A 17,979-nucleotide genomic window follows, 5' to 3' on the forward strand; every position below is an offset into this window, starting at 1 on the left:
GGTCACAACATGTTTATCAACCAACCAATACATAACCTTGTTTTATGTGTGTTTCTGTTTGAAGACGTTTAATAAATATTATTGATTCACTAACACTGATGTCACAACCAACAGCACTAACTCATGCCTGAACAAAGCTTATCTAACGCACTTATTTTCCCTGGAAGGCACATCCCAGCCTTTTTATGCTTAGGAATACTAAACAGCACTTCTACATGATGCTTAGGGGCATTTTACGCAGTAAAATCACCAACAAAAAACACAAAAGTGTGGAAAACTTGCCACTAAGCATCATTATAAAAGGACTCTTGTTTACAGTACGAGCAGGGAAAAAAGGCACAGTATCACCTTGTTCAACCTCAGCTGGAAACGCACATCAGGACACTCAAATTTTTCACTCCTCTGCATGTGTCTGAATGACCACAAAAGTCCCACAAGTACTGATTTTGGGATTACAGATAAATGCTAATGAACAGGTAAGTTTGCAAATATGCAGTCCACAAACAATGAGAATCAACTCTATTCTTTCCCTAAATATTGAGTGCTTCCTGGATGCCAGCCACTGTGGCAGGAAAGTGACCAGAATAGACAGGTTCCTTCCTCGTTGTACTAATAGTCTAGTGGAGGTGGGGAGGAATTAGTCACCCAAATATGTAAATTACAAAATGTGATGTATAATAGAAGATCTGGGAATGTACAGGGGGGGTCAGAATGCGACAGCAGGTTCAAGAGGAGGATACCATTTGAGTTCAGTACCAAAGCGAAGGTTGGAGCTGGCCACGCGGAGGAAAGGGAGAGCTGACAGGCAGCATAAATGCAAGAGCCCTAAGGCAAGCCTGCGTGTAATTAAATCAAGTCACGTATATTAAAGGTATACAACAGAATGAAACCTAGAGAACGGCTCCAAGTTCAAGGTGCTTAGGTTTAGAAAATGCATGAATGACTTTAAAAATGTACTGAGTAGTTCCCATGTGCCTGACACCGGGCATGGTGCTAGGGATACAAAAAAGGATAAAATATTGCACTGTCATGGAGCCCATGATCATTGCGGGGAGGGTGGTTAAGACCCTCATATGGGAGAGATACGAGCACACACATGCTTCAGTAACAGCCTGAAAAAAGCAATGCCAAGCACAGAGGGAGAAACTTGTATTTTTCTCTGGAGTGGCTATGGAAAGCACAGAGCAGATAATAATCTGAGCTGAGTTTTAAGGATGATGATGGGAATTTGCTGGAAGAGTGGTCCTCATTTGCCTGGGACAGTCTCCATATTTGCCTATTATGTCAGTGTAATTATCGATAGCATCTTATTCTCAGAAGCGTCCTGATGTGGATGACCAAGTCTTCACTGACATGGCAGAGTTCAGAGAAGCTGGGACTTGGGAGCAGGGTGCAGGGGGAAGAGATGGAGTTGTGGACTGGTGTCAATGGTCGGCCAAGCTAAGAGGGTGTCTGTGCAATGCCGAGCCAAGCAGAGCTGGATGCCTTCAGACTGGTCTTCTTAGGAGGATGTCAGGCAATGCGGGACAAAGTCAGGAGGAAGAGTTCAGAGACTTGAGACCAGAGGACATTTAGGGCAAGAAATGATGAGCTGAATGGCCATGGGGATGGACAGAAAAGACCTAGCTCATGAGACTCACGAGGCAAAAGGGACAGGCCTCAATATGAATTGAATGAACCTGGAGAGTTCTGAAGGGCAGGGAAGAAATGGGTAACTCCCAGGATTGCGGTTTGGTGGTAAAGCCACTAAACCATGATCTCCAGAGGTAGAGGGGCGAGAGGCAGGAGAAATGCCTTCTGCTTTGAATATAGTGTGTTTGTGGAGCCTGCAGCGTCTCCAGGGAGTGGGTGACCAGAGCTTTGGAAAAGGGAAAGAACCGTCCACATGCAATGGGCAGTTCAGGATGAAGTAAATGGGAACAGATGAGATCTCCCTGGGTAGTGACTGGGTGGGGAGGTGGGGGGCACAGACTGAAAGAAGAGACCCACTGTAAGGGCTCTGAGCATTAACCCACCCTGCCCAAGACATGCCCAATGGTCACATGACTCCACATGAAAAGAAGGTGTACCACGTAAACGCTGCTTCAACGTAAATCCTCTATCCGCCTCCACTCCCGGCCTTTGAACTAGGTTGCCTCCACTGAGTACCTCCTCCCACTTCCGAACTCCTGACGCTCTAGTGATCTGAGAAACACCGACATTTAAGGGGTGAGTTGAGGCAGAAGCGAAACGAAAGACCGATAACAAGAGGAATAGGGTCCGCATTCTTAAATACCCTTCTGTCCACTTCCTGTTAGGGAACACATTCATCTGTGAGGCCAGCAGCTAAAGTCAGCCTCGACTTCAAATAAGATTCCACCGTAATCTTCTCGTGATCTCCGCTTGGTTTTGGCACGGGAGTCATCGTACACAAAGGCCAAAGCAGTTCTATGCATCAGCTGGCATTCTCCTCAGTGCACGCGCAACCATCTGAAAACCCCAAAGGCCGAGCCTGTGCCACCATCGACAAGGGTGCTCGCCCCCCGACAGCAGCTGACTACTCCTAAGGACACAGGCAAAGATCTCTGTTCACAAGATAATAATTGTATCTTCTTAGCTACAGAGGATGTTCCCTGTATCAACATTTTAAGCCTGATTTGACTGCTTACAGCTCAGAAAATGTGTTGACTTCTGCTCAGTGTATTAACATTAAACATCCCCATGGTTGACAGCAACTAAAACACCAGACTAGATGGCATGTAATCACAGGAGGAAGGAATCCACAGGAATTTGTCTCCTTCCAAGTAAGTATTGGATAATTAAGCTCACCCAGTAAAGCAATCTAATATGAAATTCTTCTTCAAAATTTGGGGTATACCACAACATTTTAACCACTAATTTATGTGGCGATGCTCATTTTATAGATCCAACTGCAAACACGTCAATCTTGTGGAGATATTTGGGTATCATTTCACTATGTAGACAACAGGAAAATGTGATTTTCTTCTGAAGGCAAAAATAAAAGCTAAACTCTGGATGTCAAGGAGCGGTACGCTCAAGAGCAGCCGTGTTTATAGTTACATTTCATATAAACGGAGTTCATTTACATACTTTGGACCAGGTTCTTCCTGGCTAAGTGTCTCTCGTTGAAAAGCATATTGCTAACCAGGAGACAGGGCAAATGGGTCTAGTGAACATGTTTGCTTTGTGGCTATTACTATCCGCTGAGGAATGTGGCTTTAACTGAGCAGGACACTGGGGGCTGAGGTTAATCCATCAAGTTCACCAACACGTGAAGGATACAGAACACGGAAACACTAGTAAATAAAGCTGGCGGTAACTCCACAGGAGCGGGGAGCAAACCACGCAGACTCCCCTGTGGGAGATTAGTCTTTTGCGGGGGCAGTTAAGGGTTAGAGTGTATGCATTAGGGTTTCGAGATGAGTCCCTTTAGAGAAAAAAAGCATCAATATTTTAACGGCCTGCTGGGAAAGCTCCCTCTATTTTTGTGAAAGCAGGGAGCAAATTCTGCATGAGGATACAGCCAGAAACTGATCACTCAGAAGTATGCAGGGCTCGTGGAAACTGTCCAAACACGGACAGAGTTTGCTATTATCATAAAAGCTACGACAAAGCTCCAAGGCACATTTTTCTACTTCCTATGTATGCTCACTGCAGACCTTAGAAACTATCGATGTAGTCCTCTGGGATCCAGGAGGGAAGTTCTGCGACAGAGCTATTTACGAAGATGTACACAGGGTTTGGGGGAAACCAATCCAGGATGTGAAGCATCGAGGGGTAAAAACAGCAGGAAGTTGTCCACCCCTATCGGCCTGATGGGCAAGAGGATGGGACGGTTGCAGGAATCCAGAGATGGAGGCTGAAGCTCTGGGAGGGGTGGTGGCCTTTCACAGACACTCAGCCAACAGCAACCCACAGGAGTGGAAGAAGGGAGCTGGGGAAGAAACATGCCAACCTCTCTCTTCCCAGTCTCTGCCCTGCTGCTGGGTGGTTATTGGCTAAACCCAGCAGAAAGCCAGAAGGCATTTGATTCATTCTACAGAGTCACGCTCTGGAACACAGGATACAAAGGAGGATGGAAAAGGGTGGAGAGTAGGTCTGGAGGAACAAAGAATAACCTGCACAAAAAAAAATTGGGATGAAAAATAGCCCCACTACCCAGCAGCCAGGCCATGAGTTACACAGTCACCTAAATATTTAAGACTGGATAAAAATTCAAGTATTATCCATACCCACAATTTACAGCAATGGATACACTTCATATGTGACTTTTCACATGAGTATCCTTTTATTTCAGAAAATATTCATTTAAACAGCATTCTACTGTATAGATATGCTCTAAAGAACAACCCCACTGTTGCATATTTAGGTTTTTCAATTTTATATTAAAAAACAAACAGAACAGCCATTTGCAGCAACACAGATAGAACTAGAGATTATCATATTGTCAGTCAGATAGGAAGACAAATATCAAGTTACTTGTATATGGAATCCCAAAACAAAAACAAAACAGATTAAACCGCCTTACGGCTGGCTGTATCTTTCTGCACATCCTTACTTTCCTTAAGATAAATCCCTAGGCATGGATTCTGCATGTTGCCAAAGGCCTCCAGTGTGTGTAGCTAACTAGGCGTATTATAAACTGAAATATCATAATTATTGCACTGGGTGGCGGTTCTGTACATGTAATATTTTTGTAAATGGTTTATCAAGTATTACCTTTTTAGTTGCACTTTTTTCTATTTCCAATACAGAATTGGCCAGCTCCCCCTCTAACCTGCTCCACCCTCACACACTCACAGATGATGTTTACAAGTGGACACACTCCTGAGTAACAAGGATCCGTCCCATGTCCCCTTGTCCAGGCTGACACCGCCTGTGCCGATTTACTCCTGTCCTCACCAGACATCTCACTGTCCCTGAGGAAACCTAGAGAGACCAACGGCTCCTCCCTCCCTGAAAGTCCCAACCCTGAACCAGCAAAGATATCCTGGCCATGACCACAGTGCTGGAGGGTGCAGTAACAAGGAGCATCCCGTAGCTGAGACAGGATTTAAGGCAAGGGAGGGGAGAATTGGGACCATCCCCCTCAGGACCTGTGTACAGTGGTAGCAGCCCAGGCCTGTCCCTGCAGCTGCAGGAAAGTTGCCTGCAGACCCAGGTCTCCAGCAGAGCTTCATGTGCCCAAAGGCTCAGACAGGAGAAAGACCTATTATGCCCTGATGACTTTGCCCCCAGACATCATGAAGGACTAGAAATGAGCAGCCTGGGTATCACTTGGGGTTCCTCAGGTCTCTCCATGAATTTCTGGGCAGACATGGGTGTCAGTGGCACAATGAGAAGCCCCTGAGCCTGGGGTCAGGCAGACCCAGATGGGGCTCAGGCAGACCCAGATGGAGCCCAGGCTGCAGGGGCACCTCCCAGGAACAGGACCATGGTCAAGGTTATTAGCCACATCCAGCTTGTTTCCTTAGGTGAAAGATGTACAGATTACCAACCTTGTGGGGTCACTGTATAAAATGCACCCACAGTGTGCAGCACAGACTGGGTGCTCAACAAATGGGAGCTGTGATCACTGTCATAACAGATGTTCCAGTAGCTTGAATGTCTATTTGGCTGCTACAGAGTCAAATAACTGACTTGATAAATGTTTATTTCTCTTGCTTCTACAATGTGCGTGAACAGCCCAGGCAATGTGCTGACGGGCTACTGCATCTTGCTGTTCCACCCCCAACATGTAATTCTATTTTAGCTCCTATACTATGTCTGTGTTCCAGGCAGCAGGAAAGCAGGACAGGAGAAGAGAAGAGTATGCTGTTGTTGTTTTTTTTTTAATTAAAGGCAAGACCCAGAAGTGTTATGTTTATTATGGTTACAGTATCATTCCCATTAATTTTTTCATCCCACAACTAAAGAAATGAACACTTTTGTAAGAATGTTTTTCTTAGTCTGTTCAGACTCCTGTAACAATACCACAGACTGGGTGGCTTAAACAACATACACTTCTCAGAGTTCTGGAGACTGGGAAGAGTCTACAATCAGGGTGACAGCAGATTCAGTGTCTGGTGAAAGCTCTTCCTGGTTCACAGACGGCTGTCTTCTTGCTGTAGCCTCACATGGCACAAAGGGCTCTCTGGCCTCTTTTATAAGGGCACAAATCCCGCTCTTGAGGGCTCCACCCTCCTGACCTAATCACCTCCCAAAGGCAACACCTCCAAATACCATCAGACTGGGAATTAGGTTTCAATACATGAATTTGGGGGAGGATACAAGCATTCTATCCGCTGCAATTTTCAATCAATATATAAACGGTAACAGATTCTTTCCTCTAAGGTGGGGCAAAAAATAAGTGAAATATCAACCCACGTCTGAGATGAGGAAATGTGGGCTTAGGATGGAAAGGATGATCCCCAAAGGGAAGATGTATGAGGCTGGAGATGTTATCAGCCTCCCTCATAATTCAGACTTGCCTAAAGTCATGCATGTGTGTTCACAGCAATGGGATGGCTTACAGCCTATACAACCCCAACTATGTAACCACCTCCCCAGGGCCACAACTTTCAAGTAGATCTGCCTGTCTCTTCCTTAGCAAAACATTCTATTCACTACCAGACACCCCACCAGCCTACATCAGTCTTCCCAAGCAGTGTTCCATCTTAGCACTCCATTGTACAAAGCATTTTGGAAAGCTTTCCAAGTAAAATCTAAACCCAAAGACTGACATTCAAAGCTGTGCTACAATTTGGCCTCGCACAGAGCTCTGCAGAGAGTAGCTGAATACCACTAGGGGAGAATTCTCACTTAAACGTCAGAGTTTGGGGGAGGCAAGCTGCTGACAGGTCCTGCAAACTAAGAAAGCCGTTCAAGCGCCCAACAATAAGAAATGACCAGAAGGAGGAGAGGGTCCTTGAGGAGGTAAGTGACAAGAACGTAGGTTTCGTTAACTGCATTTCCAAAGACCAGCAGCTGCAGGAAGAGGAGTGGAGTAGGAAGAGATAAGGCCGGGAGGGTGATTACGTTGAACACACTGTTAAGTGAGGGATGAGGTGATACAAGCCTAAACATGAGAGGTGAAGGGAAGAAAAAAGGGTATGTTCAGGGGCTTCCCTGGTGGCGCAGTGGTTGGGAGTCCACCTGCCGATGCAGGGGACACGGGTTCGTGCCCCGGTCCGGGAAGATCCCACATGCTGCTGAGCGGCTGGGCCCGTGAGCCATGGCCGCTGAGCCTGCGCGTCCGGAGCCTGTGCTCCACAACGGAAGAGGCCACAACAGTGAGAGGCCTGTGTACCGCAAAAAAAAAAAAAAAAAAAAAAAAGGCATGTTCAAAGGCTCTTATTAGGTGTTGGATTAGATAGAGGAAAGGATGGAGGGAATGGAAGGAAGATCAAAACTCACACCAAAAAAGTAGGTTTAATGAGCCAGGAAGATGGTGGCCCCACCAGCAACAAGAAGGGAGGCAGGATGCTGGTTTGGAGATAACTACAGAGATAACGAATTCAAGCAAGAGAAGAATGGAACTTGAACATTCAAAAGGACAGAGAAGAAAGTAGCAAGGCCTTTAGTGGTGGACATGGGGACTGTCTTCATTCATTGGATAATAGTGCATTAATGCAGGCATAACTGGACTAGAACTTGGGGCCAAGAGCTCTAAACTGCTATTATGCACAGAAATCAAGAGGGAATACAAGACATAGCAAAAGAATGGCTGGAGTAGCTGTTTGGAGAATCATACTAGCCCCATGAGACTAGAAGTCAAGAGGAAAAAAAAAAAGACATCAAGTGAAGAAGGATTACGGTCCACGGGGTGGTGGTGTTTAGAGATCTACAGCTTTGAGACCTACAAAAACAGCCTCCAACAATCCTCCCATGCAGCTGCACAGGCCACCTCCCTTGAATCTGGGCTGGCCCTCTACCCCTTGCTTTGATCAACAGTATACGGTAAAAGTGACCAATACAAGCTCCAGCCTTCAATAATTTAGGCCTTCGAAGCTTCCACCTTGCACCGCTTCCATCTCTGTGCTCTTGGAATGAGAAGCCCGCCCAGACTATTGAACGATGGGGGTGCAGGTGGGGAGGGGTGACCTGGAGGACAGCGGAGGCACTGAGGCTGGCGGCCGGCACCAAGCACACCTCCCACGACATGACTCCTGCCATCTTGGTTCCTCCAGCCCCTGCTGAGTCCCCCCCCCAACCCCCAGCCAGGAACACATGGAGCAGAGCCAACCCATCCCTGGCGAGTCCTGCCGAAACTACAAACCCACAGAACCGCGAGCCAGAAGATCATTGTTTCAGGCCACGAAGAGTTCGGGTAGTGTGTTACGCATTAATAGATGACTAGAAGAAACAAAGTGCTGATTAAGGAATGAATCAAGAATAAACTAAAACTTGGACACGCTACACCATGGCCCCACCACTTACAAGCCAAGTGATGTTGAGAAAGTTGCTCGACAGGATAAGCTTTAATTTATCTCAACTGTAAAATGATCAAGAACAGTTGACCCTTGAACAGGGGTTTGAACTCCACATGTCCACTTACACTCGAATATCTTTCAGCAGTAAATACAGCCAGGGGTGCAGAAGGGCCCGACTACAAGTTATACCAGATTTTTGACTGTGGAGGGTCAGCGCCCCCAACCTCTGCATTGTTCAAAGGATAACTGCAGTTACTCAGAAGATTGCCCAGAGGGGTAAAGAAAATCACATCCTGCTTTAACACAGTGCCTGGGACACAGTACGTGCTCAATACATATTTACGGTTATTACAAGCAAAGTCCATATTTCTGAACACAACCAAAATTTATGTTTCTAAGTGCATATTTGGCACTGTCCAGAAAACCAATACAATCTCTTCTATTACACAATATTTGCATTTCTAAAAAATCTTGTATAATCAGCAACTGTATTATAAAAATAATTGCTTGGGCTTCCCTGGTGGCGCAGTGGTTGAGAGTCCGCCTGCCAATGCAGGGGACACGGGTTCGTGCCCTGGTCCGGGAAGATCCCACATGCCGCGGAGCGGCTGGGCCCGTGAGCCGTGGCCGCTGAGCCTGCGCGTCCGGAGCCTGTGCTCCGCAACGGGAGAGGCCACAGCAGTGAGAGGCCCGCATATCGCAAAAAAGAAAAAAAAATTGCTCCCAGGGGGAAAATGGCTTTAGGATCTCAAGCTTCAGGTTTACAATAAAAGTTATTTTCTGTAGGAATCAGTAACAATGGTTTGTGGCTGTAAAACCTAAGCATCCCTGAGCAAATCCAGCATCTAATCATATCCAAATTTTGTTCAAAAGGCCTTTCCTTTTCTATCTTCAAGACTATCATTTGTACTTTCTTAAACTCATCTTTATCGCCAATAGCTTTTCATAAAGCATCAATGGAAACGGGAGGGTTAAAGCCCCCAAAGTTAAATGCAACTTAGGTCAGGAAGAACGTTGAAGGAGAGACCCCCAAAGCCAGACAGTCAGCTGCCCAAACCAAGCGTCCCAACAGCTGCTGTTGCCACGAGCACGTCTAGCTCCTGAAGGAAAGCTTCCTTACGGACAGTGATTGCTTTGTGACGCCAAGGGCATTCTCTAATCTGTTGCACTGTATCCAATGTGTGGTGTTGAAGCTGATCCCGCAGAAGGAATGTCTGCACTGTATCCTACCCGTGGTGCTAAGTAAAATCTCTTAATTCGGCTCATCCTCTATGATTGCTATGTCCAGTGACTGGTTTCACTTTGGGCTGTTTATAGAGGAAAAAAAATCAAGCAACGTCAACTAAAATGTACAGCAACATCACCTGCCACCCACACACCCGCACGTGCACACATGCACGCACACACAGGGTTATGAAATTCTCATGAACGTTTCTGTTCCTTGCAGTACAGATCTCCTCTGTGCAGCCTCACTCTAAGTGGACAGCTCCCACATTCAAAGACTGACTTTACAAAGCTCAGGAAAAGAACTTCCTCAGTCTTTTAATCTCCACTCTCTTTAGAATCTCAGTGACTGTGAACATGTCTAAGCTCTTAAGGGAAAGGCCCACAGCGTTCAGGAGAGAGGAGATAGCTGGCCCATCCACAGTGAAGGGATAGTTACCAAATATGAAGATAAAGAAGGTTCGGACGTTCTCAAAGTACCATCTGGGAGACAGACACTGTTTAAGCTAGAAGATGCTGCTAGAGGAAGTATATCACCAGACCCAGAGATTGGATAGAAGGTGGCAGAAAAGTCTGGAAGGAAAGAAGTAGGATCTCTAAAGATATTTTAACAGGATCAAGTACGAAAGAAAATGCCGTGGTAATGGCCAGCAGTATTTGGTTAGGACACTGAGGAAGTTACAAATAAAAGCCCAAAAGTGTATTCCCCACCCACCACGTAGGTAATCTCCTGAAACAGGCAGAGCCATAAACCAAATTAACAACAGCCACCATCACACAGCACATACAGCAGTCATTATGCGGCACATAGAGCCTCGACGGCATCATACAGGCCCCATCCATGGGCCTTAAGCAAGCTGTACTTGACAGGACAGCAGCGGTCTACATTTGAAGGTCATTGTAAGGACTGTTCCTATGAAACTTACTGTGTCCAGTATAGGGATGATTTTCATCACGTTATGTATTTTCACAGTGACGCCTGGGTGAAACTTCTCTGGTCTTAACACAAAGAACAGCTGTAGTTCTCCCAGGCAACGTTCAGCTTTTTACCACATGGACTCGTATAACCGATCTTTTCTCACTGGCTGCTAAAAAGCTCAGAGCCCAATGGCCCACCCGTAGCACATTCTTACCCTCAAAGCTGGCTCCATTTCTTAAGTTTCCAGCCTTTTTCTGTCCTTTTAATATATGCTATCTCTTCACGTTTTATGTAAACTGCCTTACATATCTGGCGTAGATCCAAGGATAAATTTAAATCCACATAATAAACATGGCTTTGTTTCAGAGAATGATCTTACTATACAGAAACCATATGTATTCATTTACCCTTATCACAGACATGTATTCTGCAGGGAAAATGGACCAAGCACTGCCCTAGGCACACAGGATACAAAAATAATTGAAACAGGCACGGCCCCTGTCCTCCTCTAGTCAGGGGGAGACAAAATAAGCTACAAATGGTTTTAAGTGCTATAACAGAATAAAACAAGGACCTGAAATAGAGACCCATAAGGACAGGGAGATGTACTTGTCAGTAGGGGGCTTGGGAAACACCTCACAGAGGTGGTGACACTGAATTCTGAATTATTGGAAGCTGGGATTAGTGGTTTTTAAAAAAGCAAGGGGAAGACCTTTTATCCAGGCAGAGAGAACAGAACGAGCAACAAGCTGAGACAAGTAAGACGGTCATTCCAAGACAGGAGGAGACTGAGCTAAACTGAGGAAGGATAACACACGACAAGGGGGGACGAGCAGGGGTCCGATCACTCAGGGTCTTACAGCCTTGGGTGAGGAGTAGAGATTTTGTTTCGAGGGTAATGAGAAGGCACTGAAGGATTTTAAACCTGGGTTGGACAGCATCTGTTATAAGGTTCAGGATCTCACTTTCTGCTGCACGGGAACAGACTGTAAGAGACAGGACAGGAAGCAAAGAGCTGCAATGGTTCAGGCCAAAGGTGATGGTAGCAGAGGAGACAGAGCCCAGACTCGAATATATGTGATGAGAGACCGGATGCAGAGGATGTGAAAAGCGATGATCTAAAATTGCTTCTGCATTTCTGTCTAGAGCAACTCACCGGGTATTAGCACCACAAGTGAGGGCAGCAGGTTGTGTGTCGGGAGCGGAGAGGGAGAGTCAAAATCAGTCTGTTTGGACGTGTTACCTTTGAAATGTCATAAAGGCATCCGGCAGAGACCAAGTCGGCTGGATGCATGAACTGCCAACCCCCCCAAAAAATACCCCTCCCAAGACCCTTTTTTCTCGGGGAAGTGCTAGACTATATGCTCCACCTAAAGGAGTAAATCAGGAAAGGGGAAAATATGGGATCCAGGAAACCTGGAACCTGACACCAGAGAGATTTCCCAGGCTCACAGACAGTAAGGGAACTCCTGAGGCCACAACAGGCTTAAAGAAACGAGTCTGGATCACAGCAGACCTCGAGGTTTTGCGAGGAACTTCTTCAAGATGGGTGAAACGATAGGACACCTATTAAGTTTGACTATATTGAGAGGGACTTTATACAAATGAGGGCAGCTTGGGGGTTGGACTCGTATTTCTATACTTTTTTTTAAAAGGCAAAAGATAGGACAATTATGAATTATAGGGAAGGCAAAATACAGTAGGAAAAAGAGGAGTCATTGCGTTCAAGTAGGGATGAGATGTCAATAACATCTCTGCAGTCATAACGTAGACAACGAAAACCAATCTATCCAGAACTATACCGAGACGATGCAAAGAGGGGAAATAAGTGTGGATGGTGGCTGACAGCCAAGCTCTCTCCTCTCATAGAGGGAAGTCAAAAGACAGTACCGGAAAATAAAAATAAATTATGCTGTAATACAAGTTATTTAGCGCTATGGACGCAAACATTAAGAATAAGGTTGAAAAACTGGAACAGTTTCTGTGGAACCAGAAGGTCTGAGAGGGGTTGAGGGCCCGCTGTTTGTCTTACCAGCCTTGGTGTAATTTAAATATTTAAAACTATCGTGTCTGTAAGATGTTAACTACGCAGAGAGTAAATTATACCGTTGATTTTAAATTTTTTTTTTTTTTTTTTTGTGGTATGCGGGCCTCTCACTGTTGTGGCCTCTCCCATTGCGGAGCACAGGCTCCAGACGTGCAGGCTCAGCAGCCATGGCCCACGGGCCCAGCCGCTCCACGGCATGTGGGATCTTCCCAGACCGGGACATGAACCCGTGTCCCCTGCATCGGCAGGCGGACTCTCAACCACTGCGCCACCAGGGAAGCCCTTAAATATGTTTTTAACAAAACATTGAAAAGGTACATGAATAGACATCAGAATAAAGACAAAAGAACAATTATGGCTCCCTTTCATTTCAGAAAATCTAAGTTGCTTTGTTTTTGTTATTAGTGAAGCTAATGTATTGAGTGTCAGTGAATACAGTTTTGCCACCAATAGTGCGAAGCAAGGCCTGTTCAAAAAAAGACGACTCACAGATATAGAGGACAAACTAGTGGGTACCAGTGTGTGGGGCGGTGGGGGGGGCAGGGGAGGTACAAACTATTGGCTCAGGATGTATTATACAATATGGGGAATAGAGCCAATATTTTGTAGTAACTGTAAATGGAAAGTAACCTTTAAAAACTGTATAAATTTTTTTTAAAAAATTTTAAAGGCCTGTTCATTTGGGTTTAAAAGGCCCCTAAACCCTAAATGTAAGTAAAATATAAATACCGATAAGTATAAAAATAAAATGTCACAATACTTGTGAAACTAACTATCCCTGGGCCATGGCCTCATACAGAGTTCCACCCTACTACAAATGGTGCTACAATGTGGCATGCCAGGTACAGTATGGGATTTCTATTCTAGAAACTCTCAGAAATACACACACCTGTTCAAAAGTAAGATCATTAGTGGTGACAGAAGTACCCCCTCACCCATATGACTTAATTCAAGAGAGAGAACTCCACAAAACCCAAAGTTTATTGTGGGGGGATGTTTAAAACTTTTGGGTATGATGACATTTTAGCAGTGTGAAAAAACTCTCTCTTAGGGATGAATACTAAAATATATTGTGGTAAAATGACATGTCTGGAGTTTAATATACTTTAGAAAATAAAAGAGATAAAGCAAATGGTGCAAAATCTTAATTACTGATGAGCACATGGAAATTTTCTTGTAGAGTTATTTGAAGTTTTCATAATTAAATACATGGAAGGAAAATATGGTCAGCTTTTCCTCATCTTCCAAAAAAGGTAAGTTTGCACATTTTCTTTATGATTACGACGCAAGTAAAGTACACTGAAAAGCAAAGGCTGCCATAGAGATTTATTTCCATCCAAATTACAAGCCCACCCTAACGAAAACTCTTTCAAAAGGACGTGGACAAAGTGAGAGTGGTAGTATATATATGGACATATAGACACTACCAAATGTAAAATATAGCTAGTGGGAAGCAGTCACATAGCACAGGGAGATCAGCTCGGTGCTTTGTGACCACCTAGAGGGGTGGGATAGGGAGGGTGGGTGGGAGGGAGACGCAAGAGGGAAGAGATATGGGGATATATGTATAACTGATTCATTTTGTTATAAAACAGAAACTAACACACCACTGTAAAGCAATTATACTCCAATAAAGATGTTAAAAAAAAAGATGTGGACAAGGCAAGCTAGGGTGCAAAAGAGAAAGTGAGCAGAAAAATAAAAAATCAAGCTTCAAATGAACGAGGAGCCTGTTGATTTAGTTCAAAACTCAAGTGTAATACCATTTTGTTAAAAACTAGGACCACCTAAGCATGGAGAAGGGTATTAAAAATCTGATCATTATCTGGGTAATTCGAGAGAAGCCTCATCCTTTCATGTGGGTAAATCTGGCTGAAACAAACACACCCAAAAAAGCCCTTAATCTAAATTATGTAGCTAACAGCCTTGTTTCATCATCTATTCCCCTTGGCCAGACAGCCAAATATGGAGCCAGAACGAGGGCAGCGGCATGATCATACTGGCAACTCGGCTGCAGGAGGCCAATTAGCACATGAAGTCTTTCCAAGGACCCTTGGAAAAGTAAACTCCAAAGGATATACATGTGTTGAAACATGTTTGTAATAAAATTTCTGTGGAACTTTAAGACAAATATTAAGCCCAGTATGTTAGGATAAAAGATGTGAAGGAGATTTTACGAGAAAGCCTTGTCACCTGAGGTCACCCTTCCTTCCCATCTTTATTACCATGTTTCCCCAAGTTAAACAATTTCTCCTTTCTAGAAAGGGGGAGGTCCGCCATGGCAGTAAGGCTCTGCCTTAGGAGAGGAAGTTGATACTCCACCCTCCTTATTCTGTGGGGCAGCACACCTGGAAAGAAAGCAGAAGGAAAAGCAAACAGCGGTGGCGGGCGTAAGGAGAGAGCGTAACACTTGTGCCGAGAAAGATGGACCCCTGTGCTCACCCAGCATGCGTTTGCAGCAAAGAGGACCTCACTTTCAACAGTATATACCTGGAGAGTAAAAAGACTTTTTTTCCCTTTAACTAAGTAACTGGGTTAAGAAAAACTACCAAAGGCATTTAAGAGATGACAGCTCACAGATGGCTATCTTGCTTTTCAGGCTGATTAGAGATAAGTACCCAGACTGTCCCACAGTATCTCCAGGTGAAGCAAATCCCCTGGGCTATAAACGAAGCCGGCTTCCTTTGGCTTAGCTCTCCGTGAGGAAGGGAGAGATCAGTCACAGATCACCAGAGCTAGAAGGAACCTGGTCAAAGTCCCACCATCCCACACCTAGGACCAGAGCCAGAGGGTTACAGGAATCCTAGGAAGGCAGCGGTAGAGCTGTACACTAAAGGCCATGTCCTGCAGCTTCCAGACCAAAATGCTATCTGGTGACTCTAGATTCTTCCCTCCTGATTCGTTTAGGTAAAACTTGATATATTTGAAGTTTGCATCTTAAACATAAAGCCTGAACCCACCAAAACCCTCAGCGTCTGCTAACTGCTTAAGAAGCAGCTCTCCAGTGAAGAGATGAATTAGGATGCATCCATGCAATAAAAATACTATGTGGTAAAAATGAATTAGCATTCCGCGTAATGGTAAGCGTTCTTTACCTATTGTTACGTGAAAAAAGCGACCGCAGAACAAACCTGTTTCTGTAAGTAATAACTACGTTATGTCCGCAAGTAATAACTACGAGTATGTCCGTTAGTAGAGGCACAGAAAAGATCAAGAAAATACACTCCAGTCCTTGGCTGTCATTATCCTGGAGGGGCAAGATTATGGAGGATCTCCAGTTCCCAGTCATTCATGATGTAAAACACGTAAAGAGCAAGTATTGCTATCATATACAAAAAGGTAAAGTTTTAAAAAGAGACAATTACCTCCTTCTTGCGCTCTTTTGTAGCGACTAGAAAGCACGATTCTTCCCTTACACGCTTCTCTAAGAAGGTGTTTTCCCCTCATCTTCACGATGGTACTTTCCTTTGGGAGCCAAGCCTCTCAGCTGCAGAGTCCTAAGAAGTATGGATGAAACCTTCCCCTCTTCAGGGCAAGAGGAGTTAATTATGGTCCCTGCAGCACCGTAGGCTTCCCCAAATTAAGGCTTCCATCGCATCAAATGGAATGAGCACATACCAAGTGTGTCAGGACCACCCAGAGTCAAGCTGTGTATGAGCTAAGGGATGAATAAACAGCCTAAAGATGATGCAAGTCATGTTTTAAAGGATGGACAGGAGAAATTGGACTTAATAACAGCCAAGAAAGGGGTCACTGGAGAGGCAAAATTTGGAGGTACAGCGTGAATAAACAGCTCGATGGCCAAACGCTGCAAGGGGGTTGTCTACACTGGAGCATCCCCATGGGTGCACACCATCCCCCCGACCCCAGCAGCAATGACTACCCAGAAACGGCTCCAGGTGTGCCACGACCTCAACCTCTCCTGCTCTGGCACACCAGAGCGGCAGTCGGGACTGCCGAAGCCTCCTGGACCGGAGCCTCCAGCCTTAAGCTTCCTTTGTCATTGACCTCAAGGTGCCCTCCACAGATGATCATTTTCATGTGAGCCATGACCTGGAAATGTGTTTCCCAAACACTAGGGGTCTCTGGGAAAGGACTCGAAGATAGTTGGGGTGGCAGACGTGCCTAGTAAATTGTCAGCATCCTTTCACATCTTCGCCTAAAGTTTTAACTACCCGTTCCTATTATATACTTTCTAATAGAATGCCACACTCATCATGCTGTCACAGACTCTGGAAGTTTAAGAACTCAGGTCACTTAGGAACCACTTCGCGTCTTGCCAGCCTCCAATTCAAAGAAATCCCTCATTAAGAACCTCAGAAGCACATCTACCCAGGAAATGCAATTATATTTCCTTAATTTATAGTAACTTCTATTTCTATGATTTAATCAGCATGACCGCATCTCTCTTTTTGACTAGAATGGCAATTACAGTAAGTCCCCTACATACAAGCTGCGAACTTTCACGCATTCCCACGCCCAGTCGTGTACGTTAGTTCACGTGTCTGGCGTACATTGTCACGTGCGTGCATCCTCCACAAGTGGTTGTGCTTTTGAGTACTTTACTGTACAGTACTATACAGAGTACAGTAGTACAGTATCTTTATTTCAAACCCAGGATGTCATCTATGATGAGAAAAGAGGAAAGCTACTACCCAGACATCACTGGATCGTTTTTTTAAGAGGGTAGATAGAATTGAATCCAGCAAGGAACCAGAACCTGTGCCATCAGCGTCAGGCGTGAAATTGCAGCTTGCCCTGTCTCCCCTTGCTGACGATCCTCAGCTCTACCATCCCTCACCTCCTCCAGTCAGTAACTCTTCTTGCCTGTTCACTCGATGCCAGCCCCTGGATGCCAGCTGTTGTACTGTACTTTGCAAGGTACTGTAAGATTAAAAATGTTTTAGTCCTCGTGTAGTAGTTCATACTACATAGTATGAGATTATTAATCTTCATATGGCTATCCACGTGGACCATGTTCTTTAGTGTGGGGAAAATTAAGAGAAAGTGCTTGCCGATGAATACTTGAACACTTGAGCTGTCTGACTCTAAGCAAGAAGATACCCTCCTCTAACTGGTGCCTCTTACATCAAGCAAAGTTTTTGCTCTTGGTATTTTTTTTCCTAATCCAGCGTATTTTTAAAAACTGGGTAGTTCTGGGGCTTCCCTGGTGGCGCAGTGGTTGAGAGTCCGCCTGCCGATGCAGGGGACACGGGTTCGTGCCCCGGTCAGGGAAGATCCCACATGCTGCGGAGCGGCTGGACCCGTGAGCCATGGCCGCTGAGCCTGCGCGTCCGGAGCCTGTGCTCCGCCACGGGAGAGGCCACAACAGTGAGAGGCCCGCGTACCGCAAAAAAAAAAAAAAAAAAAAAAATTGG

General features: G+C 45.2%; 1 protein-coding gene across 2 annotated transcripts in view; it reads right to left on the reverse strand.

The window, feature by feature from the left end:
- Positions 1-17,979, reverse strand: part of CCBE1 (collagen and calcium binding EGF domains 1) — a 234,985-nt gene that overhangs the window by 202,832 nt on the left and 14,174 nt on the right. The gene's annotated exons all lie outside the window — the stretch shown is intronic.

This window comes from Aethalodelphis obliquidens, unplaced genomic scaffold, assembly GCF_003676395.1.
Source record: "Aethalodelphis obliquidens isolate GAN/ISIS:26980383/991018 unplaced genomic scaffold, ASM367639v1 scaffold19, whole genome shotgun sequence".
Lineage (NCBI taxonomy): Eukaryota > Metazoa > Chordata > Mammalia > Artiodactyla > Delphinidae > Aethalodelphis > Aethalodelphis obliquidens.